Source organism: Triturus cristatus, chromosome 1_2 (assembly GCF_964204655.1).
Source record: "Triturus cristatus chromosome 1_2, aTriCri1.1, whole genome shotgun sequence".
In the NCBI taxonomy this organism is placed as follows: domain Eukaryota; kingdom Metazoa; phylum Chordata; class Amphibia; order Caudata; family Salamandridae; genus Triturus; species Triturus cristatus.
The window spans coordinates 878,684,821-878,711,725 of NC_140580.1; positions in this window are offsets into that span (position 1 = coordinate 878,684,821).

The window sequence follows — 26,905 nt, forward strand, 5'->3', positions numbered from 1 at the left end:
TGGGAAACGGTTATTGCTTTATATTTGTTTCATTTACCAATATTGTAAACGAAATGTCAATGTCAATATATTGTGGCCGGATATATATCGAAGGTTTCCTGAGATGGGGAGCGTCGTATGGTATGTAATAATTGAGAAAATAAAATATGTTTCTTAAAAGAAAATAACTGACTGTTAACGGAGGCTCAGCAGAGCTGCCGTACAATGTTGCAACATCAGAACATCCTGACCCAGGGATGCTAGTGAAACCTTATTTTATTACATGAGACCATGGTTTGCAGCTGAATTTACAATTCAGCGGAGTTTTTCTGAAAGCCAAATAAAACATGAACGTGCTCAGCTCATTCACAGAAAACTAGACACGCACTCTTTTATAATGTGGCCTAGAGCTAACTAAAGCGAAACTAAATAGGACCCATAATACAACACTCATCTATGTCAATGAAGGGTAGCCGGGCCTAGCAGCTGCTGCCCCTGATTTACCATTCTTGCCTCTAGCACTAGCCTTGCTCCTGCTAGCCACATAGGTGAAGGTCCAAGAGGAACAGAAGTAAACAAGCCTCCAACGGACCAGTGAAACGAAACAGACGGTGAGCAGCGGAGAAAAGAAACGTATTGCTGGGCGCAGTAGATTAATGAAGGAATACTGAGTGTGCTTCTGCCGCCGGTGGGTGGGGCATTGGCGAGGAGGAACCCCACATAACAGGACACCCACCCCACCCTCTCACAACTTCCACTGCTTCGCCCCCTGTGATCGGATCCACACCGTGAGAGCCTGCCCTCAGTGCCCTGACAATAAACAATAATTATTTATTTATATCCTAACAGTTACCGGGCCGGCAGCTGCCTATTTAAATGATGACTTTGAAAACAAAAGCGGAGAATACCCTGCTGTACTTACTTTTTGCTGCAATTTAAAGCTTGCGAGCGCGGCAATTCGGTAAAGGGCGCTTGTGGCCGCAATCAGAAGTACGACTCCGAGTTTCGCCCAACCCCCAAGCCTGCTGGAAGCAACTCGCCTCGACTCTCCAGGAGACACCAGGCCGGCCTGGAAACGTGCGTGCAGCAGCATTTGCAAGCATTCGCACTTGCACTTCATACACGTGTGCAGCACAGCCGCCGCCTTGCCGCCACCAAAATAGTGCCGCCTGGGGCGGACCGCCCCCACCGCACCCCCCTAGCTACGCCTGAGGGGAGTGTTTTCTCATTTTAGCTCACATGCAAAATGTTGCTCACGTCTACGGCCCAAACCCTTAAACCGATGTATATAAAACTTTTCATTAAAAAATTGTATTACTTAGAAAACGTGCTTTTATTGGTTTGTTATAAATCTGCTCAGTAGTTTTTGAGATATTGGTGTTTAAAAAGTTGCTGAATGGGTTTTAAAGGGTTAACACTTTTGTATATCTCGACCATTTCAACTTGGGTAGCGAATCCTAAACCGGGCCAATCACATTTTGCAATTTCTTTAGCAAATGTGATAGGCTGGATAAGGGCTCAGAATTTTTTCCAGCCCTCTTGGAACTCCTGAGTTGTTACAGAATCTCGAGCTTCACAGCCATGGGTGACCATCCCCCAAAGTGGCAAAACTAGGGGAGTGCTTAGAAATGTCCTATTACTTACCGGTAATCTTCATTACTCCTGGTCCAGTTGTCCTCGTTCCATTCCTGAACAAAGTGGAGATGACCACCTCCGCGAGAGAAAAAAAGAACAGGGGCATGCTGGGATACCCAACCCACTCCCTCCCGCTGGGAGTACATAAGCAGTACAAGCCCAGCATGCAGCTGAAAATGCCAAGCCAACAACTGAAAGGCCGTCTGCCAGGGAGGGAGGGAAGGAGGGGCGTAAGGAATGGGACGAGGACAACGGGACCCGGAGTAATGAAGATTACCGGTAAGTAATAGGACATTACCCCCAGGTCCCTCCTTTCCTCATCCCATTCCTGAACAAAGTGGAGAATACCGAAGCAGACAACCCGGCCTTCCGGACTACCACCAACGCCTGGGGCACCAGACCGAAAAAAGGCATCCCACAGGAGCCCACAAGAAAGGAGAAAAATGCAGGCAGGAGCACACAAGCAACCAAGCCCCCAACCAAGCGGACAGAGCCGAGACCCCACAACCAGCAGGGGACGACCAGAAAAAAAGCACAAGAACCCCCAGGCAAGAAGGTAGCCCCACACACAGAGCCAAGCCACAAGGGAATAATCAGAGGGGCCAAAGCAAAGCCCCACCGCCCGAACGACTAAAGGGAGCCCAGGAGAAGTGGAAGCGCCCCAACAGAGCAACTGAGCCAGGAAGGGCAACCGACTAGGGAGAAACCGCCAAGGGCAAAGCCCACGGCCCCAGGCACCACCAGGCAGCCACCCAACCAGGGACCAAACAGGTCAACCCAGTCCAACGGCCAAGAGCATAGGAGAACAGGCCGCACAGGCTGGCAGTGCCAAAGGCCCAGGAAGGAACACAGCAGAGGCAAGACAGAGAGCGAATACCCCCCCAAAACAGGGAAGAAGGCAACTCATAGGCTCAGGAACCCACAAAGGACCACACCAAAAAGCAAGGGGAAGGAAGATGTAACCGAAGAGGCACGTCAAAGCAATAGAGCAAGGAAAGACACGACCAACCACAGGACCAATCCCAACACACCAGAAGAAGCCACCAGCAGAGCCGCAAAGACCAAAGAGGGCAGAACCGAACAAGAAAACAGGCACCGACCCAGACAAACAGCCAGGAAGAAAAGGGGGCAGGGAACCCAAGCAAGCTCCCCTTCCCCCCAGCCGACAACAACAGGGAACCCAGAGGCACAGAAACACACAGAAGGCCCAGGCCACAGGGCAGGAACGACCAGCGGCCAACTCCAGCCGGGACACCGAAGAGCTGCAGGAACAAAAAGGGCACCACACCGGAAGAGGAACCCAGGGCACAGGAACTGGCCAAGCGGCCAGGCCAGAGACACACCCCCAAAGCAGGAGACACCGGGACAAGAAACCCAGCAACCCCCCCAACGGAAGCCAGGTAGAGCAAAGAAGCGCAACCCGATGAAGATCCGGACAAAACGAGAGCACAACCATGAAAGACAATAACAGGGGCCGAACACGGAACCGGGGAAACCAAACCCCAGAACCGGGAAGGAGGAACCGCCACCAACCAAGAGCCAAACCACACACCAGGAGGACAAAGGAGGACACCAAGGAACCACCGAAGGCAAACCCCAAGAGTAGCTGCAGAAGGGCAAAACAGGGAAGACCAACAAGGAGACCAACAGCCCTACCCCGCAGGCCACCCACAAACGCCCCAGAAGCCAAGCGGAGAAACCGGCAGGCCAGCCAGCCAGGAGGCTCCCAACACGGCACCACCAGGACCCGGGAGGATAGGCCAAAAAAGACCCAACCAAGAAGGGGCACAGGGGAAGGCACAGCAGCCAACCACAGCCAGGCCACCCAGAGAGGAGATGCAGCAGGAAGACAGGGAGGGAGCTCAGCAGCCCACACAACGTCCCCAGCGCAACAGCCATCCGCAAAGGGACGGCACAGGAAAGGACAGAAGACCACTCCAGGACCGAGAACACCAGGGCCAGAACCACCGGGCACCAAGAGGCCGAAAGAACGCCAAAAGCCCAAGAGAATGAGCGGCCATGAAAGGACCCAAGCAGGGACCAAAAGAGGACCCCAAAGCAACCAAGGGCCCCAAAGCACAAAGCCAGACACATCCAAGTCGAGAGGGGCACCAGCGACCCACACACACAAGCGAACGGGAGGCCAAACACAGGGACGCAAGGGCAAACTTAAGAGAGGCAGAGCCCAGGTCCCAAAGCACACCGGAACAACCCAGGCACCAGAAACCAAAGGAGAGGAGCCCGGAGGAGCCAAAGGCGCACCACCCACCAGGGGCGCGGGAACAGACTCAAAACAAGGGGAGAACAAACACCCCAGAGCAAGCAAGAGACCAAGGGCCACAGACACCAAAGGCCAAAAGCAGCCCGCACGGGAGTGAGAAAACAGCACAAGCCCAACGACAGGACCCGAAAAAGGGCAAAAACGCCCGACAAGCAGCCAGTGACGACCAGAGCAGGCCCCAGCAACAGACAAACCTAGGCGGACCTCCAACCAGGCACCAACCAAAGCCGTACAGGGAGAACAGAAGCCCGCAGGGCAGGACCGCCGGAGGCCCATAGGACAGAGCAAAGAGGCCACAAGAAGAAGCCAACAATACCCGGGAGATACCGCACCAGGGTTGAACCAGGGCCGACCCGGCCGAACCACAGAGCAGGAAGCTGGAGGAACAGAAGCCAAGGCTGCAGGCCAACACAGTAGGAGAGCACAGCAAGCAAAAAACCGCCAGGTGGCACGCACCAGGGGGACAGCCCAACAGCATTCCCACAGAGACCGACCGCCAGCCCAGACGCCAACCAGCAACAAGCGCTGAGCAAGCGAAAAGCCAGAAGGCCTGGGAACACACATGGAGGAAGCCCCCCGAAGGACCCGCCCCAGGCAGAACCCACAAAAAAAGGCAGCAACACAGGGGAAACCACAGCTGAAGACAGGACAGAGGACTCACAGCGAAGGCAGGGGAGCCGAAGTCGCAGGCTGCCGAAGACGCAGAAGGGCTGCGAGGACACTGGGAGCAGGGGGCAGCGGAGGCAGAGAACCAGGCCGGAGACAACAAGGGCCCCGGACCTAAACAGCACTCGGACCCACGCCACACGCAACCAGCAAAGCACAGAGGGCCAGTACGTAGAAACAGGAGCCTGCAAAGAGAAGCCCCAACAGGAATCCACCAGCACTGGGAGAGACCTGAGGACGACGGGATCCAACAGCACCTGAAGTAAAGCAAGGAACCCACATGGCAAGGCTGCAGGGAGACCAGCCGTGTCCAGCGCAATTTCGTAGAGCGCATGCATTGCATGTATGAGGCCCCGGGTTCAAACCCCGGCATCTCCTGGAGGCTCAGCCGCTTAACTTGGCTTTCTCCAGAAGGCCATCCTGCCATCATCCCAAACATCTGAAGAGGGCATGTGGAAGACACACCACTCCAGGGCCGCAAGCGAACACCACATAAAGCGCCATAACATCATTGAGAAAAAACGAAACCACTACCCGGTACTCACCAAGGGGGCAGGAAGAGCGCACCACAAGCCCACTGCCCCCCAACAGCCAGCCCAGGCACCAACCAGGAAACCAGCGCCGGGCGTAGAAGGCCGCCGAAAACGGCCTCCGAGGCCACAGCAAGGCCTGCACCTGCACTGACCCAATCGAACAGCAGGGGCGCCAGGAAGAAGAGGAGGCCAGCAGGACACCAAACGCCAGGCAGGGAGCCCAGGAGCATCGCCCAGCAGAGCCCCAGGACCTGCCAAACAGACACAGCAGCGTGTCCCCCAGACCGGCCAAGCCACAGGGAGACGCGCACTGCAACCCGGAAGAGACCAGGAGGAACGGCGCCCCAGCCGCAAAGGCCGTTCGACAATCAACGCGACTCCTGGCAAGCCCGTCAGGCCAGGAGAACGCGGAATGTAGACGGTGAGGACAGCTCTGCCGCCACGACGAGACGTCCAGCGAAGAATCCCAGCAGGTAAGTCCAAACACGTCCCACCCTTGTCGGAAGACAAAAAAAAAGAACAGGCTGCATGCTGGACTGGTGCCGCTTATGTACTCCCAGTTGGAGGGAGTGGGTTGTGTATCCCAGCATGCTCCTGTTCTCTTTTTCTGTCACGGAGATGGTCATCTCCACTTTGTTCAAGAATGGGACGAGGACAGGAGGGACCTGGGGGCAATACCCAGTGTGTGGAAGAGGTGTGGCGCAGCAGCCATGGCTGCTGACTCCAGAACATGGGGACTCACGGTTCGATCCCCGGTGGCATGTTATCCCAGCACCATGTGACTCTGGGCAATAGCTCACTCAATCTTCCCGATGGCCCCAGTGCCTTGACAGGCTTAGGGGTAATTGTTCGCGCTTTACAAATACTGGATTATTAAGGACAACAACGGAAAAACAGCACGTGACTCGTGAGGAGTAAAATGGAAATCAAAAGCAGACTTTTAAGGGATATTGGATTCGATCAGCAATTTGTAAAAAAAATACTCGAGAAATTAAAAAAAGGATGAAAAAAGCAGACAGCATGTAAAGCAGAGAGATACGGTCCAGCGCAGAGAGGAATAGCCACCAAAAGTAGGCCATGCCTTGCTCCCAACACCCTCTGTGCACAGCTGAAAGACACGTGCAGTTATAGTTGTGTGCCTGAAGTGTGCTGTAAGCAGGCCCTGGCCACAGAGTTGATCCTGTGCAGAAACCCTTCTGCACACTGCTGAGGGTCCAGCACAGCGGGGTTTGGAAAACAATGAAATTAATTGAAAGACAACCGCTAAACGAGTTATGGCTCGAACTCAAATACGTAAATCAAGGAAATACACCAGGTATGGTTATCAGCACACACAATACACGCCATAACTCCTGCAACCCACCATGTTGTTCTCTTTATGTTCTTTCGTCTGTTTCTAGGCAGCTTGCAAATTGGTGTTTTGAGCATGGCGGTTGGCACAAATATATATGTAAGATGTGGATGGAAGCTATGGTTGTGGTTAAGTCTCAGTGCCCACTGAAAAGGCATTTTTTGCTTGGCCTATAACTTTGGTGCAGTTTGACAAGTCTGCACGAAATATGAGAAAGGTGTGTTTCTCCATCTAGCACCAATATTCATTTTTGCTCAACCCTACAGCAACAACTGTTAAATGGACTCACATAACACATGGAATGAAACTACAACTTTACTAGGAATAGGTCCTTTTTGTGGCTTGGATCCTTGTATCAGTGTTCGAGAAATGTGAATTACAAAAAACTTGTCAAGTGGATTTCAAAGGGTAAACCAGCCGGGGACTTTTGTATATCTTGAAAGTTTATCCTCAGACTATCAGTGGGTGAAGACCCTCAAATCTTCTGAGAATAATTCATTTGAAAAACAAACAAATCAGATTAGTAGCAGATTTGTATTTCTTTGTCCAATGTGGGAAAAGCGGATCCTAGAATGACTTGGAGGATCCCAGCAATGTGATTGTATGCAACTGAAAATGTTTCATGTGGCAGCCATTACTGGCACTAAATCCTCTTTCTGAAAACAAAGTGGCAGGGGTGTATAAGATAATTGGTTCCCCAAGGGAAGATTAGGGGGGTCCGGGAGAGGCAGATACTTGCCCCAAAAATAAACCCTTTTTCTCATTAGATTCACAGGTCTAAATTCAGGTCTATTGATCTACTTATCCAGAAGTACATCTGTGAGTTTTTTTTAAACAATTTCAAAAAACCTTATTGGGTACATATTAGTAATTCAGGCATGGGAATATTGTGCAAGGCCTTGCTTACAGGCAGCTCATGTGGCCAACCATCACTTTGAAAAGGCAAAGGCTGTGTGCAGCGGGGAGAGAGGCCAATGAGGTGGATGGGTTCAGAGCCTGACTGCGAACCAGACTCCGCAGCCAGCCGCCCCTGCAGCAGGAGTTGTATGCCTGTGGGTTTAGGCGCATGGTTGATTGCTTTATGTAGCAGCAGTTGGCCACATGGAAGGTTGGGCCGATAGACTGGTCAAAAGGATGGCCGTGCCTCCATCGCTTGCTGTGCAACCCCCAAATGCCATGCACGATGGGTGTTGGCCATCCAGGGTACTGGGCAGAACGTCTGGTGTCCAGCCTCTGCTGCATATAGCGGAAGGGGTGGGGGATCGGCTGTGTGGGAGTTTAGCCAAACCCCACTGCAAAGAGCTAAAGGATGTGCCAGAGGGGGTTAGACTCCTGGGAGTTGGGACAGATTTATACCTAGAATATCACCAAGAACCCCAAACATTTAATAATAAAAATATGTTGATGGCACATTATGGGTTATTATTCTGCTCACAGGACATAATGGTACGTTCAGCGAATCTTCACAAAGTGCCTACAAAACACAGGTAAAGTGGCGCTGTTGAAAAAAACACCAATCTGCTGAAATTAACATACCCTGCGTCAATGCCCTGCTCTCGACCTCGCACTGGATCTCACAGATGCCATCGCAAATTACATCTTCAAGGACATCAAAGGTGACATCACACATCACTTCACCCACAGGCAGTGCTTAATTTGTAAAAGAAGCTCTGCCCGAACCTCTGCTCAGAGCCCCGCAGCCAGTGCAATTATACATCGGTGCGCTGAATACCAACTCTGGTAATCTTAAATCCGCCTCATGCCTCTTTAATCCACTACCAGACACTCCCTGCCTCTTTATCTCACTCTTGCAGTTTCCTGATTTCTACCTTTATGATGTTTTTTTTACAACTTTCTCTTCCTCCATCTTCACGATTTGTGTGGTTTCCCCTCTCTTGATCTCAGTGAATATCTGACACGGAAAAATATGCGCCGGTTCCCAAAAACAAGTGCTGCTGACCCCCACCGGCAACCACCAGCTCAAATTATGCACTGCCCACAGGGATGCAATGTATCAAAGAGAGGAGAATGGACTCAGAGTTGAAATCTTGTGATGCTCCAGGTCATGTTGGACCAGCTGGGGAAGAAACACAAAGGCTCCTCTGGATATGTAAAGAGGCACTGCAAGTCACCTCAGGCCATGACCTGGTAAAAGCACTCAGCCTGCTGGAACTCCTCAAAGACTTGCACCATTCTTATAATATGCAGGTGAAAAATAAATAAATAAGGAGTACAGTAGGAACTATTTAAATGTGAAATACTAATACATGGAAACCAAAACAAGCCTGTTTTGTCTTATCTTTAATACAAAAGGGACACGAACTTCTGGAGAAAGCACAGAATATTTCACGTAAAAGATACAGCTTTTGAATACCTTTCCAACATGAAGTAACTTGTTCAACAGCAATTGCAATACATAAATAAAAATGCATACTTCATTCAGCTCGAATTAGAACATATTTAGTCCATTTTACTTGCTAATATTTCATATTTAAATAGCAATGCCATTACTCTGCATAATTATGCTTTTTCCTGGCAATCTTCCCGCTTTTTCTTTTCGTTCTCATCTTCTTCACCTCTTACTCTTTTACCCTTCACGATTCTGCTATCATATTATAGATCCAATTACTTAAGATAGCTTTTGTTCGTTAATCGTCTATTATATTTCATTCATTCGTACTAATAGTTGCCATTATTTCTAGTACATATTTCCTCATAACTCTAATGGCTGTACCTACAGTAATATTAGTTAGTATATATTGTATATTCCTAACTTATAAATTAAGAACTATTTTAATGCACTTTTCTATATTTCAACCTGAAGCTTCTTGGCTGTTTCTTTTTCTCTATATGGATACTGCTGATATATGTTTGTTGACTGGATCCAATCATGTAGACTTTTCTATGTCTGACTTGGAAATGAATAACAATTGTTTAATTAAAAGAAATATGTACACTGTGGGTATATTATTCCCTGGTTAGATGGCTAATAATATCTGTGGACTATTATATCCATTAAACAGTGAAGGACACACTTTCAATCCCAGCTGTCCACTAACAGGCACATGCATCAACCACAAAACCGGTCGCAAATGGGCCGATTCTCAGAATCTGCCCCTTTGCGACCGGTATTTTTTCATTTGGGATGCATCATCCCAAATGCAAAAATCGCAATTTAAGGAATCTCAAAATAGCGATTCCTTAAATAGCGATTGCATTTAAGGAATCCCTAATTGAGATTCCTTAAATGCAATGCATTAAAGTTTAAAAAATAGCGATTTCGCTATTAGCGGGAGCAAATTACCATGAAGCTGGACTTCATGGTAATTTGCTAAAACTTAGAAAAATGCCCTTATTTGCATTTTTCTAAGTTTCATGTTGCGCACACACATGCCCTTAGAGCATGTGTGTATGCAACATGTGTGCTGAGTTCAAATACATGGGTGCAATAGGGTGTCATTTTGACACCCTTGCACCCTAGAAATTGCGGGAGCAATTTGCGAGTACCTACTGGTACTCGCAAATTGCTCCCGCAATCTCCAATGCATTCCTATGGGCCTGGAGGCCCATAGGAATGAATGGGAAGCCATTCATTAATTGCGACTCGCAATTTGTGAGTCGCAATTAATGAATGTTAAGGAATCGCTATTTTAATAGCGATTCCTACATGCATAGGCTTTTGTGAGTCCTTAATTGCGATTCCTTAAAATTTGCAATTAAGGACTCGCAAAAGCTTTTCTTGATGCATGTGCCTGTAAGTCTTTCACCCTTCTGAGATCATTGAAGTGAGATGAGGAAATCGCAAAGAAGGTAATGTAAGTGTACTAATTGATTAATAATAGTGCATCTATTGGTATAAATATTTTGCACCTTATTGTTTTACAATTAACTTTGTCTCCATCGGATAAATCTATACACAACTTACAAAGTTTAGTTCCCTCTAGTCTGATCCTTGAAAGTTTCATACACTGAGTCAAGTGGAGGGGGTTACAATGGGATACTAAAATGTGATCTGTCCCCTTTAGTTCCCCTTTAGAAGTTGTATTAGCTGCAGAAAACACTGACCACAATAACACCAGATTTAGCGTGCACCCTAAGTTCTGTGTATTTTTAATTTGGTGTAGAACTATTCACTCATTTGCTGGATAGTAGGGGCGAAACATGCATAGATATGTTGGCTAGAGAATTCATAAAGAGTACACACATTTGTGGATTTCATATTTTGATTCTGGATTAAGAATCTAGCTTGCTTTAAATAGGCAAACAATTTGGCCAGTTGGCCATTTTATCACCGCAGTGCACAAGATGGTGGTTGGTGGACTTTAAGTTGCATAGGGAGAGGGTTTTTTTGGACATACTCTAGTCCCAGAGATGAACACAGGCACCACCTACAGTGGTGGAAAATGGCTTTCCCCAGTCAAAAGTGTTTTTCTTTTTAATCATGTCCCTATGCACAGTTTCACCTGCACATTTGACAAAATAAAGCGCTATGACGCAGCCAGACTTGACCATGTCATAGCATAGCCTCTGCTGCTGTGCAATATGTCTAAAAAAGTGCGCGGTGGGTGTAGGAGAGCAAAGCGGCCCGAGGTGGGAGTGCTGCCGGACGCTGACGTGGGGCAAGGGAAGGGCAGGGTGGGGGTTAGTAAACTACGGATTACGGCCAAATAGAGGTAAGTAAACATATAAATAAATAAAATTAATTTCGTTGCGAGCGCTGCATCGCCATGTACTCTTATAGAGTGCATGAACAAAAGGAAAGAAAAAAGTATCTGAAGCAGCACACAACCAGTGGAAGAACACTGCCCATAGGCAGAAAGCTATGATAGGTCCATGCTTTATGGCAGGGACACAAGCTCCAGGAATAATGCAGGAGGAGGTGAGTAGCCAACTGGAAGCAGGAGGCATGACCATTAAGAAACAATGAAATGACAGTGACGTGGAGGCCAACCAATGGTAAGTATTGATAAGTAATGGATGGGTTCTAAGACTATTTAAAGGTTTTTTTTGTGAACAATAGCTTTCGTTGACAGTACATACACACTGTAGGCGAAACCTAAAAAGGAAATTGGAGCAGGGGTAGTGGGTGCAGGGCGGGGTCAAAGTCTATATCCTGTTCCCAATGGTACTGGGGCAGGTCAGTGAGTGCAGGGCATGGCTGAAAGCAACACTGTTCTTGCTTCAAATGGCCATTGGCTGAGGCTAGTGGTCATGGCTGGAGTGCTAACAGGGGCAGGAATAGCTGACACAGGGTATTCACCAAAATTACACCCAATGCTAGCTGGGCATGCCCAAAAGACATCACAAGGTGACAGTGGGAGGAAAGCAGGAGTGCTGGGTGCAGGTCATGCCCAAAGGCTACACCCTGTATATGGTCAAAGGCCACACTCTGGGACCACTTCACACAGACTAATGCAATATCTCTTCAGGTCCAAGGCTCACTTACTATGCCTGGCACCTGTCTGTAGTAGTACCGAGAAAAATATTCAATGGACGGGACTGTGGCCCAGAGTGACTAGCAGCACATAAGAATAATTCAAGAATTCCACCCATCATTTTTTTTTCCTATTCCTTTTAGTGGAGGGCACTGGGAGGGAATATAAAAAATACCAATTATCATTAATGTCAGTGATCAAGCCTATCTTGATGTGACATTTGACGTCATTATTGTATAAGAATAGAATGGTTTGTTTTGCCATTTGATTAATCTGGATGAAACTTCACTATAAAACATATTTCACAGTTATTCCATCATAGATATTTTTGTACAGATTGACCACGTTGTTAAAGTTAATGGGTGGTCCCTAAACATACTTGCTTCACTTCAACTCCCAATGTTTTGGAACAATGTACAGAAAAACACTGCAGAAGAAATAAGCCATGAACAGAGGACTCGTTTTTTTGTGTGCTTTTCTAAACTTGGTCTATGAAAATTCATTAGTTTTTGTGTTGTTTATAATTTAAATGGATACACATTTGTGCAGGAAAGAGTCCTTCTGAGTGAACATGCGCTTTACAAATACTTATGTTAAAGTTTAAAGTCTCGGCTACCAGAGAACATTTAGATGTCTGTAGGCAAAAACCTCTTGTAGACCATACCATAAACTTACAGTGGGCTTAGGGCCCGCCCATTGCTTGCCATTGGCTGGCTTTGTTGTCACTCTCATTTTCTTGCTTCTTGTTCGATGACTTCGTCTTGTGTTTGTCCTTTCCCATCGAGCATAGTCTCTTTACCTTTATTTTGATCGGCTGGCTTGTATTCTTCAGTGTTCATGCGTTTTCCTTTTTCTTTCAACACTCAGTGCATCTTTTCTTGCTCTCTCCCTCATGTGTTGCTTCCTCTGAAACATCCCTCTCCGCTTTGTGCTCTGTGTTGCTCCTTCATTCTCCCCGCAAGCTCTTCTTTGCTTTCCCCACCACTCCTTGCCTAGTTTTCCTATTTTATTTTGGCCTCCAGTGGGTCTATCCTCAAGATTCTCTGTTGCTCCTCCTCTCCTGCCCTTTAGCCATTGCTTCCCCCAACTTGCTCTCCCCGTCCATTCCTCTGTTGGTTCCCAAACCCGTCGTAGCCCATAGCATTTTTTAATTTATATTTTTTGGAGGGCCTGGCGGCTGCTATTTACTACCAGTCCACTGCACAGTGTTAACAGAATTTTCTGGCAATTAAAATTACATTTCTTTTATTTACCTAGCCAAATGGTGTCTGGCACCTTGGATTAGTGAATACATTTTAAAAATGGCACACATATCATTCCTGAGAAATGCACATGTATGGTGATGCATGCGCATGTCTACATCAAGCATAAGCATGCCAAGGGAATGACACAAGTGTCAGCAAAGACTGTGTCATCCCATCTCTTTGTTATGAATGGCTATTCCTAGTTTTGCTCTATGAGCTCTATTGTGAGGTTGCATAATTTCCACAGACTGCTGCAAACCCATAACCCACATTCTGCACTGGTATCTTGCTGTCCTGAGCACAGGTCCATGCTCTTTCCCTGGTCCCATCTGATATTGGTGCATGCTTACATTGTAGGTATCCCAAAAACTGTTCTTGAATTGCTTATAACTCTAGCATAGCATTATGAAGCTGCACAAAACGTAAAATATGTCTCCTTTAAGTCTAATCTTCTGAAGCTGTATGCCAACTGGTCAAAAGGGGCTTAAGTCAGAGTCCCGAAAGTTATGCTTTCCACTGGTGGAATACAGTACATGCTGTCTGAGGAGATGCATATTCACACTGGTTAAGACCATATAATATGGCCGAAAACCACACATTGTGCCCAGTGGTCCAAGTGCATTATAAAGAGTATGGGAAGTGTGATCCTGAGTACAAGGGGGCGGGTGTCATTGAGCGGGGGCAGGGTCAAGGGCATGGTCAAAAAGAACAACATATTCTGTAACTATTTTGTTTCTATTTCACCTTCAGGTAATTGCATATAAAATATCACACACCTTAAATTAAAAATAAATGCAAGTTAAGCTAATCATTGGGAAATGCACTATTTTATGTTAGGGAACCTTCATTCGCTCCACTGCAGATGTCTGGGTGTGTAATCAGAGAGCCACAGAATTGAATTCTGTTGATGCAGTGGGGAATAGTAAGGTGTGTCATTTTAGTGCTAAGAGGTCCCAGCCTGTGACAGAAAGCCCTGTGAACATGTAAGTCATTGTTTTAAACTTGCACCGAATAAGATAGATTGCTACAAAATACGCAAAATGAATAAGGTTTAAGATCAAAAAAGTGCTTCTAAAATTTTGATTTTAGTAAGAAACAAACTGGCCCTAGTGTAAATATTTTTATAACAGGCTATTAAAAGCACGAAATCAACAGTACAACGGGTAACACTCTTACAGTACCGCTCACAAAGAATAAGTATTTGTCATCTTGAAGCTTGAAGTGACCCCATCAGTTAAAGCCAATACCTGCTTTCAAGCAGCCTTTACATTTTCAGATTAATCAATTGGACGTATTGCAGGAGACTAAGACAAACCCTTACTCAATGTCTGAAAGCTGGAAACAGGCAAGTCTCTCCCTGTGCCAGAAAAGGTTATATGGATGCGCTCACCCAGGCTAAACTGTATTGGGAACATGAGCTGTGGGAGGACCTGGTTGCATCCACTAGGACAGGGGATACCAAGTCATTCTGGGGGTAGTAGCTCATGATAACCGCAACGCTGTCACCAGTGTTGATTACAACCTCCAAACCCAGACCTGGGTGGACCATTTCTCTAACATCTATGCAGCCAGGTTCCATCTGTGGGAATAGAGAAATGGACATTGCTACTCTCTGTCCTGGTGGTGGAAGCACCCCTCTGACCTTTGAGTATAAGGATGTTGTGGAGGCAATTATGGCTCTTCCCGCACACAAAGCCCTGGGGCCCTATTCTATCCCCAGGGACTTATTTAGGGCCGAATCTCTGATTTGGGCATCATATTTCCAGCTGCTCTTCCACTCCTTGTTGGAAGTAGCCCTATGCCAGGGTCTTGAGATGTTACGTATTTACAAAAAAGGCAGTAAAGATGATCATGGAAACGACAGGCTCATCAGCCTTATTGGCTCCTCTCAGGAACTCTTCTCCCGTCTCATTCTGGGGCAGCTAGCGGACTGGGTCATGGACAACTCCATTCTTTCTGCGTTCCAGGCGAGCTTGAGAAACAGGGTCAGCATGGTGAACCAAATTCTCAGCTTTTTTTGCCTCTACTGCACAACCCTTACGCTCAACAAAGCCCACTTATATGTGGTTTTTGTTGATCTCAGATCAGCCTTTGATGCCATCCCCAGAGGTAAGGGGTGAGAGGTGCTGAAGGAGATGGGTGTCCTCGACCAACATTTGTCTGTTCTAATCAGGCTACACGTGCATAACACGGCCGGGTTAGATATGGCAATAATGGCGAGCTCATTGACCCTTTTAACATTGAATCTGGTGTTCGCCGGGGTTGTGTGCTGGCCCCTACATTGTTCACACTTTACATTAATGACCTACTTCAGGAACTTGGCTTCTCAGGCAACTACTTACCTTAGTTGGGCACCCATAAAACCTCTACGCTGCTTTTTGACATGCTACTAAGATGTACAACTCTGCGTGGTCTGCAGGCAGTTGTCGACCGTTTTGAAAGGTTTTGCCGCCCATGAGGCCTTGAGATCAACATCAATAAAACAAAATTCATTGTGTTCAATCCTTAAAATCAGCCAGAGACAAGATCGTGACACAGGGTGTTTCACTTGAACAAATGCAGGGTTAAGTGTACTTGGTGTGTTTAACTCATAAAATGCAGTGGTGCACACATATAAGGAAAAGCGCACTGAAACACCAACAAGAAGCTAGGGTTGTCTCTAGGCTGCGCAAGAAGGCCCATGCATGCTCTCTTGCCCCAGTGGTGGAGATTGACAATCTCAAAGTGGAAAGCTCAACCATGTATGATGCAGAACTCTGGGGTACGCTGGGTCTGACGAACTCTGTAAAATAGAAAACAGGTTTGTGAGGAGTGTCCTTAACCTTCTGCAGCGTGTCCCTCGACTTCCCTAGCTCCTAGACATGGGGTTTTACCCAAATATTCACGCTATCATAGCTAGACTTATCATGTACTGGCCAGGGCCGGACTGGCCGTAGCGGGCACCGGGCAATCCCCCGGTGCGCCGCATGGGTGGGGGCCTGTTTTTGGCCCCTGGGGGCCGTTTAATCGGCCCTGTAAGAAAATCGGCTGTAAACCGGCTCTGGCAAAGATCTCAGCGCAACCCCCAACCCCCCCTCCCTGGGAAGGGGGGGGGGCGTGCCGAGCACTTTGCCAGGGCCGGTTTTGATTCCCAGTCCGGCCCTGGTACTGGCATAGACTTTAGTCTACAGAGGAACTGAAATCCCAGAGCTTCGATCAAAGCAATGCTAAATTTCCCCAGGAATGAGATCACCTGGCTTGCTTATATCAAGTCCATGCATTCTGGCCTAGGTATACCTCTCTTTGGGATTCACCAGGCACAGCTGTGTCTGCTTTTCACTCCTTGATTAAAAATTGCTTAAAGGAGCATTTGTGGTTGAGGGAACTGAAAAGCATCAAAGCAGAGAGTATGACTGATTTGTTTTTGGATATAAAGATTACACCTGCTTATGAAGCGTTTTTGGCACTCTCCCTGGCTCTACCCCATTACAACTCTATTTAAAATGGAGGCATGGTATTCTCCCGGTGAACAGTTTTTGTGTGAAGTGGAGCAAGAAGTATTGTAGCACAAGTATGTGCCCTTCCTGTAGCCTTGCGGAAGAAACCCTCTACCACTTTGCTTTCTTTTGTCCCGCTTATGGCAAATCATGTAAGTGATGGCTAAAACCTTTGTGCAAACATTTGGGCTTCCGACAGTATGCGCCTGCACTTCGCATTCTGCATTCAGTGAGGCGACTGTGGTTGCAATGACCACGTTTCTGCACGCTACCTTCTTTCCCTGTTTTTGTGGTGCTCAGTAATGAAGTATTGATTCTTGTGTTTCTATTACCGGTGCATTTTTAATTGCACTTCAGATCTAAGTTCTTATTCTTTTTTACTTGTATTTAACTGAATGCCGTGCTGCTTCGTATTCTATTTTTTATGTACAAATGTAATTTTGTGGCATTGGCACCTTGTATTTACCAACTGCTCTTTACTGCTTTTAATCTTATTAATGTTTTCTCCTGTTTTTATTCTCATACTTTGCATTTTTATTAATTGTGTTTTATGGATTTTTTTTATACGAAATAAACAATTTTGATGATGACTTAGGTTCAAGATCAAAAATGTACTTCTAAAATATAGATTTTAGCAACACACCGACTGGCGCTGGTGCAAACATTTTTATAACAGGCTATTAAAAGCACGAACATCCCGGCACAGCTGGTAAAACCCTTACAATACCTCTCAAAAAAGAATAAGGGCATCATTTATGAGGTTTTATCGTTGGGCAGTGACGCAGGCCTCTCTGCTGCGCTGCCCTAGGGTAAAAGAAATGGGCAGGAATACACCGTATCTATGAGATATGGCACATTCCTGTCCTTTTCCCCTGTGCCGGCGCACAATGGGCTGCTGTGCGCCAACCCAGGCACCTTTGCACCATGATGCAAGGGTGGCTGCGTTGAAGGGGAAACCTTCCTGCACAAAAACAATCACAAGAGGCTTTTTTCTTTTTCTATGTGTGCTGCATTCTGCAGCACACATAGAAAAAGGAACAAGCATTTACAATGCAACGGTCTCGGCATTGTTAAAGTTAGAGCTATTGGCTTTGCTTAAGACAATGCCGTTTCTTTAAATGTTTTAAAAACAAAAACATAAACAAAAATAATGTCATGAGCAATGCCAACAGCTCTAACTTTACCAATGCCGAGACCATTGCATTGTAAATGCTTGTGCTAATTGTGCTCAAGCAGACAAGGCCCAGCATGTGGGAGGTGGTGTGAAGGTCTGTACCACATGAAATGTAACACAGAGCTCTCACACTCAGTAAAAGGTCGCTGTGCGAAGCATTGATAAGATTTTAAAACGAACATGTCTTTATTATAAATGCAGATCTCAATTAATCGTGGGGTGTTAAATTCTGCACATACGGGTTTCCGAGTATAGTTGTCCTTGCCACATCCCCACAATTTTCTCCAAATACATGTTGGCGGGTCAAACATGCTGACATTTAGCGGAGGACAATTCTCAGTAAATCGTAAGTGCAGTAAGCCCCGAACTGCCGCAGTGGTGCCTCATTTTCTGATAGAAAACTTTAAATAGGAGCCATTTACTGTACCCGGTTTCCGTATTTACTAGATGCAGTAAATACCTCATGCCCATCATCCCCACCCGTGAACCAGCCTTAGATCAATAGTAGAAGTGAAATGTTCTCAGGTGAACCCCAGAGGTCTCTAGCTCGTTTAACTTGGAAGTTATAACTCCAAACAGGTGTGTAAGGCAGCTTCCACCTGCTGATGTATGTGGCAATGCCAAATCAGGGGCTGGCATCATAAACCCGTTAAAAGATTACTCTTCTCTGCGCTTCGAAACATCAGTGGTACAAATACCTGCTACTCGAAAACTTTAAAACGTACAATGAAGTGACAGAGGTTAACAGTGGTTAAAACAAACTTTCTTAAGTGAAGCACTGAAGAAAATTGCAAGTCCTTCGAGTATTCTGTGCTCCAGATGTTACCAGAGGCCCCTGGCATTTGGCAATGAAGCCGCCTAATATCTAAGCCCCTGTCCATCAAAGTGCTGTTTTTCTGGTGCGTAAGTTTGAGGGCACCTGGTGATTATGGTGTTGCCGCTTGACGGCTGGTGGTGTATTTTTGCATTTATTGGGCACAATAGAGACTTTCATCGGCCTGGGGTGCCCTCTTGCCTCAGTGATGTGTCTGTACTGGGTAGGTGCCGCAGGTGGAGTAGAATGACAGATATTTCATAGACAAACTGCAATATTGTGATAACTACATCTGGTTCCGGGGCTGCTATGCTGGATCTCCGCCACCTACCAGTGGTGAGGGTCTGATGAGTGTTCCATTGGCAAATACTGGGATAAGTGGGGGGTGAAGGGGTTGATGCCAGCCTAGTCAAATTGGGGATATTGTTATCAGAATGCCAGGCAGAGAAATGCATCCTTTGGTGAAGGGATATTTTATGACAACTTCACCTTTTGGGCTGGAAAGAAGCATATGCTGCATGGTGAGTATACCCGGTAGGCAGAGACTTGTGTCCTGCAGTCGGTCATCTGGGCAGATCTCTACAGTACAGGGCTCTTGCTGCTCCTTGGCAGTGCACCGGTCTCTGGAAGGCAGGCTGAATGGCTCTGTGCAGGCAGGCAGGCAGATAGCTCAGGGCAGAGTGTGTGGTAAGAGGCCTGTGACGCACGCTTGCGATCCTCGCAGCCGTCGACCAACAATTTCAGTGATGCATTACAGCCCTCTGACCGCACACTCCGATGTAGAGACAAGGTGCTGTAATGGTCAACTCAACCTCATGGAGTTTACAGGGAAAGGTCATTAGACCTTGCAGCGGTGCCCGGAGAGATACCCCCAATCATTATGGACTGCCATTAACCAGGCAGCAGCCCATTCAAGGAAGATTACTGCCTCAGGGGTAAATCTTGGCCCCACTTTTGGTGGCCCCCTGTCCAGCAGCAGTCTATGGGTCTTCTGCAAAAGCACTTAGAGTTGGCACCCTGGTGATCTGTGTTTTTGGGGGAGTGGCATGGAGTCAGATATCACACATTGAAGAGATGAGTAGGGGAACTTGAAAAAAGCAACAAAACATAGGATTGGGCACTAGTATGTAACCGTTCCGGACTATAACCCTTAAAAATATACTCAGAAACTCATAGGCAGCCCAGGAATTATTAGAGGGACGGGTGTAGTCAGGTACACACAGACATGTCGAGGAAGTTAAATTAAACCCTCGTATAACAACCCCCAGCCGTATTATCGATTCAGATTATTGCCCCTCCCTGCTGCCAGTCTCTCACTCCCCTTAGACCTCTAGCTGTCTTCCTCATTGGCACCTCCAACATGGCACCTGGGAAACCACCTAGTCCAACTCGAGGGATCCAGCCCATCACTTCCCGTCTCCCACCTTTGCCAGGATCTCTTTGGCAAAGTACTCACTACATTGTAAACCCAGACCTGCCGAGTAGCGCTGTTCTTGTCTTCTACGCCCCGCAATTATCTTGAAGTGAAAAGGGCATAGCGCGTTTGATGTAACCTCTCTTTAGCATTGTATACCAAATACCTGTAACTACTGCAAAACCAACCACGTTTTGGCGGGTACCCCGTAACGGAAATGCTAATGTACTTGTTTTAAAAAAACTAATAAAACACTTTGAAATCAGAAACGCTAAGGTAATAAAGCAAGACACATTCTCTCACCAAAAGTCGATCCCAAACACAAAGGGTTAGTTAACTGCCAAATACACAGCACTGAAATCCGGCACAATAACGCCTACACTGATGACGATGGTACCCAGTGCGCCGCATCGACATACAGACTTATTTTAGACGACTGCAAATACCTGGTGAGCAGTAGCAGACACGTTCTATATGCACTGGGAAGTCCTACTGAGTAGTACACGCACGAATGTACTGTCAGAAGCATGTAAAGAGACACCAAACTAGCAGGTGACCCCGTACTGTCAGAGGGCCAGAGGCATGTACAGAGACACCAAACTAGCAGGTGACCGTCAAGGACAGAAGAAGTCACGCGTGCAAACACGGCGACAAGCCCTTCTTGCTACTCTTCCACGCAATGACAGACAGACACCAACAGACAAATACAATAAAGCATACACGGGCGCAGTGCGCACTGACGCAGGCGCCGGCTCTCGTGCGTCCTGTGGTTGGCGCCGCCGCCCTACGCTAACCTCCGCGCGCCCGAGCTAGCCATATCACTGAGCGCTGTCACCGCGCGCACCTGCGCCAGTGTTGCCTTGGCGACCGTTCGCCAGACTGGGCGAGGCAAATCTGAGGGTCTCTGCACTGAGTGCAGCCTGCGGATATCAGGGAATTGCTTCTGGGGAAGTAAGATTCTGTTCATTTTGGAAATAACTTTGTGGAATATGTAACTTCAACGTTTAGTACGTGCCCTTCGAATATTGTTTTAGTGTACACCACATTGAACGTCGGTGATTTTCTGCAGAAAATTTACTCTTTCCCACGCCCCACGCTCTTTGTTGTGACGTACCAGCCTGCAGGATTGGCTAAATCTGTTCTTGGCATTACCCCTAGAGCACCCCATCCAGTGCCTACTTTGTAAAACAGTAAGTGCTTGCGCTTTCGAATATCAGGAGTAAAGCCAAGGCTGCTTACTCTTGATGTCAACCTCGTGCCTCTTTAATCTCTCTTTATCTTGCTTTCACATCCGTGGTTTCTTTTTCATCCCCTCTTTCTTCCATTGTCAGTTTCAGTATTCCCCTTCATCTCCTTCCACTCCTTTGCATATTACTCTCTCTTGCTCGGGGTCAAAGTTTGTGGCGGAAAAATAAGTATCACTCCTCAACAAGTCTTACTTCGTACCAGACACTCGCCTTGGAAGCTGAACTGTGCCGAGCTGTGTGACCCGGAGAGAGGCGGCCGGCCGCGGTGGCGGAGCTGAACGCTGCGGGCGGCTCCAGCTGCGGTGGCGGAGCTGAACGCTGCGGGTGCGGGCGGCTCCTGTAACTCGAGCTCGCGGCTTCACACGTGGTGCGGGCCCCGGCCGCGAGTGCAGGGGGAGAGACTCGCACTTTGGTGACCCTCGGAGCGGCTGTGGTGAGAAGTACGGGAGAAGTATGCCGCGTTGAAATGGGGCCGAAGATCAGGAAACCAGGAGTTGAATCCTCCAAGGAACGAACAACACGGGAGCCGACAGCAGGGTGAGAGGACGCCATTAAGACACCGCCTTTCTCCGAGGCGAAGCAGAAATGCCTCGGAGAAAGGCAACTGCGGTTTCGAATTCGGGGGCGTGTTTTCCTTTTCTCTCCTCCAGCCATTGGCTGGAGGATATAATTAGACTTCTTGAAAAAAACACGCCCCCGAATCCGAAAAGGACGGGGCCTGATCAGAGAGACAAACCTCTTCTCCAATGGCTGGCCAGCATTCAAGAGGCCAGCCAATGGAGAAGAGGCGAGAAGATGGGCGGGTTCAAGCCCCTCTTCTCCAAAACATTAAATCTCTCGACTTCCGGTTCTGCCTTCGGCAGACCGGATGGTCCCGAGACCTAAAAACGAGGAGAAATAAAGATATTTCTCCTCGTTGTGACTCCCTTACGCCTCTCCTGAGGTCCTCAGTATTTGTCCCCAGGAAGCTTCAAGTGACTCCATCAATTAAAGCCAATACCTGCTTTCAAGCAGCCTTTACATTTTCATATTAACCAATTGCACACTTTTACATTTCTTTCAGACAGCAGGCTTGTCTGAAAGAAAGGTAGAAAGGCTTGTTTCTTGTTTGGCTGTCTGCCCCGCCCCTCCCTCGATTTCACAGCACTGTAGACTCCCTTTATTCCACTTCAGGTGAGGAATCTCAACTAAGTAGGGCCATTGATTTTGTTATTTATTTTTGTATTGTCTTTATTGGCATTTATAAAGGAACAACACAGAGACTACAATCATGAAAAAATGTGCGAGCATATTTGCGGAGAAAAGAAAGTAAAAGAAAACAAGCATTTGCAATGCAATAGGTCTCGCAGTTGTGAGAGTTTTAGCTATTGGGATTGAAAATGGCAATGCCTTTTATTTACGTGTTGGTTTTTAAAACATAAATAAAAGGCATTGTCATTTACAATGCCAATAGCTTAAACTCTCGCGAATGCGAGACCTATTGCATTGCAAATGCTTGCTGCTACAGCTGATGAGTTGGTTCCTCATAGGTTTTTTCTAGTATAATTTGGCCTTGCAGTAAAGAAGTGCAGTTTCTAGAAGCTGTCTCAACCAGGGCTGACACACACGACGGAGGGGGGCTGAAGCCCTTTGAGCCCAATGGGCATTGCACGCCTGTGTGAGAGGCTGTTCCTTTTGACATTTGTCTGTGGCATAGTGCGTTCCAGCCGAGCTTCTCTTTGTGGCATTTCTCAAGCATGTTTTATTCGCCCCCTTTTCTACTAGAGACTGGGTGGCACACCCCCATTGCTGCACACAATGCCAGGAGCAGGTGGAGTATCTTCTCCGAGATCTGCCTTTGAAGAGCTCTTACTTGCTTTTAGGGATGGGATGTTGGGGGGGGTCTTCCTATGGCTAAATCGCGGCCCCGTGGAAATTGACAGAGTCCATTTTGACTGGAAAAATGGCAGGCAGATGTTTTCAAGAGCCTCTCCCAAATTTATTGGAAAAATGATTCCCTTGGTGGCTAGCTCTACGTTTTTTCTCTGGGTGTGGTGAGTTGTTCAGGAAGTTCACTAAAACCTTCTATTTGATCGGATGCAATCAGGTCCTGTGAAGTAGCAGGCGAAACTGTATTAACGGACTAAGACCACATCATTCATTGTATCCACCCCTAGAGGTAGCACGCATCCATCCATATCCACTAACGTACTTGGACCTCAGTATTATTCTGACCAACCTCCCTCCTGCTGTGCAGGAGCAATGGTGGCATTGATATGCCAGGACCCTTGGTTTATCACACTGCGGCATTAAGTCCTGAAGTATGGCTCCAAGCAATGTCTGCAAGGAGGGTGGGGAGCACACAGACTTACTCCTCCTGTGGGTCTGAGTTCCCAAGGTTTTCCTGTTTCTAAAAGGGGTGACTTCAATGGAACACTTACCCTCATCCTGAAAAAGGAGAAGCGTGTATGGAAAAATATGTTTGAGGAGTCTGGTGTGCTGCAGTATCTTACCCTTGCCTCTGTCGTCGTTCGGTGGGCGTCGCCTGTGGTGGATGTGTGTTTTTGAGTGGGGCCAGGAATAAGCTGCACAATGTTAGTGCCCCTTTTAATGGGTCAGGAGCGCTAAAATGGTGTAAGGTAATGCAGGTGGAGCAATGATTTTTTTTTTATCCATGCCGTCCTATTAAAACGAATCAACTTCTAGTGAGTCTACATTTCAGCCGCCTCTCTCTCTGATACACCTCCAGTTACATAAGCCAACACTCGCAGTGTGTCTCATCACTCTCCTAGACCAGCTGTTAAGAGTCAAACCCATTTACTCATTTTAAATAATATTTAATGAGTGTCTATAAGGGTGGAATCACGATGGGCCTTGTTTTTTTTAATTATACACAAACGCACACAAATACGTCTTCTAATAATGATTACCTTTTACGCCTTTAGATTTTATGCTCTCACCCTAACACCCAAAGCTTATTCTAGATGACACTTTAACTTTAAGCCCCTCAGGAGCTCTGCAGTCTCTAAAGAAATAAACCTAAAACTGTGCTGCAGTCCAGGTCCTATTTGGAGTCAGACACTGGGGCTTTATGAGCGGCACCAAGAATGCAACAATGAAAATGCACATCACAGCCAACATAAACCGGTCATCATGTCTGCTCTAGGTTCTCCTCTGTGGACTATATCTTTAATATTTATTAAAAGGAGTGCAAGAACACAGGTGCAATATAAGGGTGCGCTGTGTATGCAGGCGATAATTTATCAGACAGTCTTTCATAACGTCTCCGAGCCAGATGACTGAATCAAAGGAGAAAATGTGCATGCAAGGTAACAGTAATTTAGCAGCGGATGTTACTCCAGGGGCCCGTCTTCGGCATAGCTGTGTGCAATTGACAGGATGCAACCTAACAGCCAGAGCTGCCGACTCTGGAGCTGGGAAACTAAGTTCGAGCCTCGGCATTGGCTCCACATCCTGTGATTCCGGGCAAATCAATTCATCTTCCGAAGCCTACCAAAAATAACTGTGTCCTTGTGTAACTAACGTGAGTGGTGCTCCTGTAACGCGCTCCGATACCTTCGGGTCCAGTTTGCGCTATATAAATCTGCAGGCAAAAAAGAAATACTGCTCAGCGATCTCAAACAACGATTGTAAGGTGAAGAGCTCCATCTTGTTAATGCTGTCATGAAGTTTTCATTTTGCAATCTACTTTCCAATTCACTGCACACTCGCAAATGGACGTGCCTGTATTTTTGTGTACAATTTTCACAACTTCCTTCATACTGTTTGAAAATGCCGGTAATATGAAAAACATCGGGGAAAGTTTGTGGAGTCACCAGATGTCATGGAAGAGTATTTTAATTAAATATACATAAAGGTTGGCGCCGTGCTTAAATAAAGCGCGACACAACTTCATAAGTGATTAAACAAAGAAAGAGAACTCGTGGAGTGAAGAAAGTGAAAGCTTGCTATGTGCACGTTCTGTTAAGACGCTGTCATTACACGCATACAACATACACGTGCATGTGTCCTGTCCAGACGCGTGCACATGCCCTGTCTGGGCAGGCATGCAGAAGGAAGACAAGGAGGGAACCAAACATGCTTCCCTCCCAATAGAAAGCATGGATTTGGCGGTTGCGCCAATAAGAAGCATGGGTGGAGCTTTCACCCTCGCTTCGCAAGCCAAAGCGCTGCGTCGCTAGGCGAGACCTAAAAAAGGCTTAAGAGAGCAAAAAACAAGGCAGGGCATACCATTTCGTTTCATGTCTTTCTCAGACGTATACATAATACAAAGTTTCCCCAATCAATCATAGCATTTATACAGCGCACTACATGCCCCTCAGGGTCTCAAGGCGCTGGGGGTGGGGAGGGAAGCTGCTACTGTTCGAAGAGCCAGGTCTTGAGAAGTCTCCTGAAGGTTAGGAGGTCCTCGGTCTGCCGCGGGCGGATGGGGAGAGTGTTCCATGTCTTGGCGGCGAGGTGGGAGAATGATCTGCCGCCGGTCGTCACTCTTCGGATGCGGGGGACGGTGGCGAGGGCGTGGTCTATGGAGCGGAGATGGCGGGTGGGGGTGTAGAGGCTGAGTCGGCTGTTGAGGTACGCTGGTCCGGTGTTGTGGAGTGCCTTGTGTGCGTGGGTGAGGATCTTGAAGGTTATCCTCTTGTTGATGGGGAGCCAGTGCAGGTCTCTCAAGTGGGGTGTGATGTGGCTGCGGCGAGGGATGTCGAGGATCAGGCATGCAGAGGCGATCTGGATGCGTTGGAGCCGTTTCAGGAGTTTGGCCGGGGGTCCTGCATAGAGTGTGTTTCTGTAGTCCAGTTTACTGCTGACGAGGGCCTGGGAGACCGTCCTTCTAGTTTCGGTGGGGATCCACTTGAAGATCCTGCGAAGCATGCGGAGGATGTTGAAGCAGGAGGAGGAGACGGCGTTGACCTGCTTCGTCATGGAAAGGCTGGAGACGAGGATGACCCCTAGGTTGCTTGCGTGGTCGGTGGGTGTAGGGGGTGCTCCTAGTGCAGTCAGTCACCAGGAGTCGTCCCAGGCCATGGGGGTGGATCCGAGGATGAGGACCTCCTTCTTGTCCGAGTTCAGCTTCACTCGGCAGTCTATAGGTTCCACATAAAAAGGGCAGTGATAGAAACCAAATATATTTCACATCTTCCTGACATCAAATAGCTTTTTGTTATCCAGGTAACTCCATCTGGTCCGCAACCTATAGAGATAACATTGGGTCAGCAGTAAGGGGGGGACAGATCTCCATCCAGCACTGAACTAGGAGAGGAGGAATCCCCTGTACGTAAATAATAAATATGTTAATAACGGTTCCCAAATGTCTTTAGGGCGCGATGTCAGGGGTTGTAATTCCCAGTAAGAAGCCAATCTTTCCTAGCAATAAGCTGCATCTTGAAGCTAAGCTGTGACAGTAGGTGTGGGTTTCCCACCCCAATGTATGGCCACCCGAGGCTTTGCCAAAAGCAGAAGCATACCAGTGAGATGCCGGTTTTCTGGGGGAGGTCTCTGACATATCCCAATAGGCTAACCAGCGGCGTGCGCAGTACATTGCCACTAACAATATGTTGCAGTGTGTCATGTGCTGCTCCCCAGTGTTCAGCTACTGTAGGGCACTCCCAAGCTAGGTGTAAGAAGGACACCTGGGAAGCCAAGCATCTCACACATA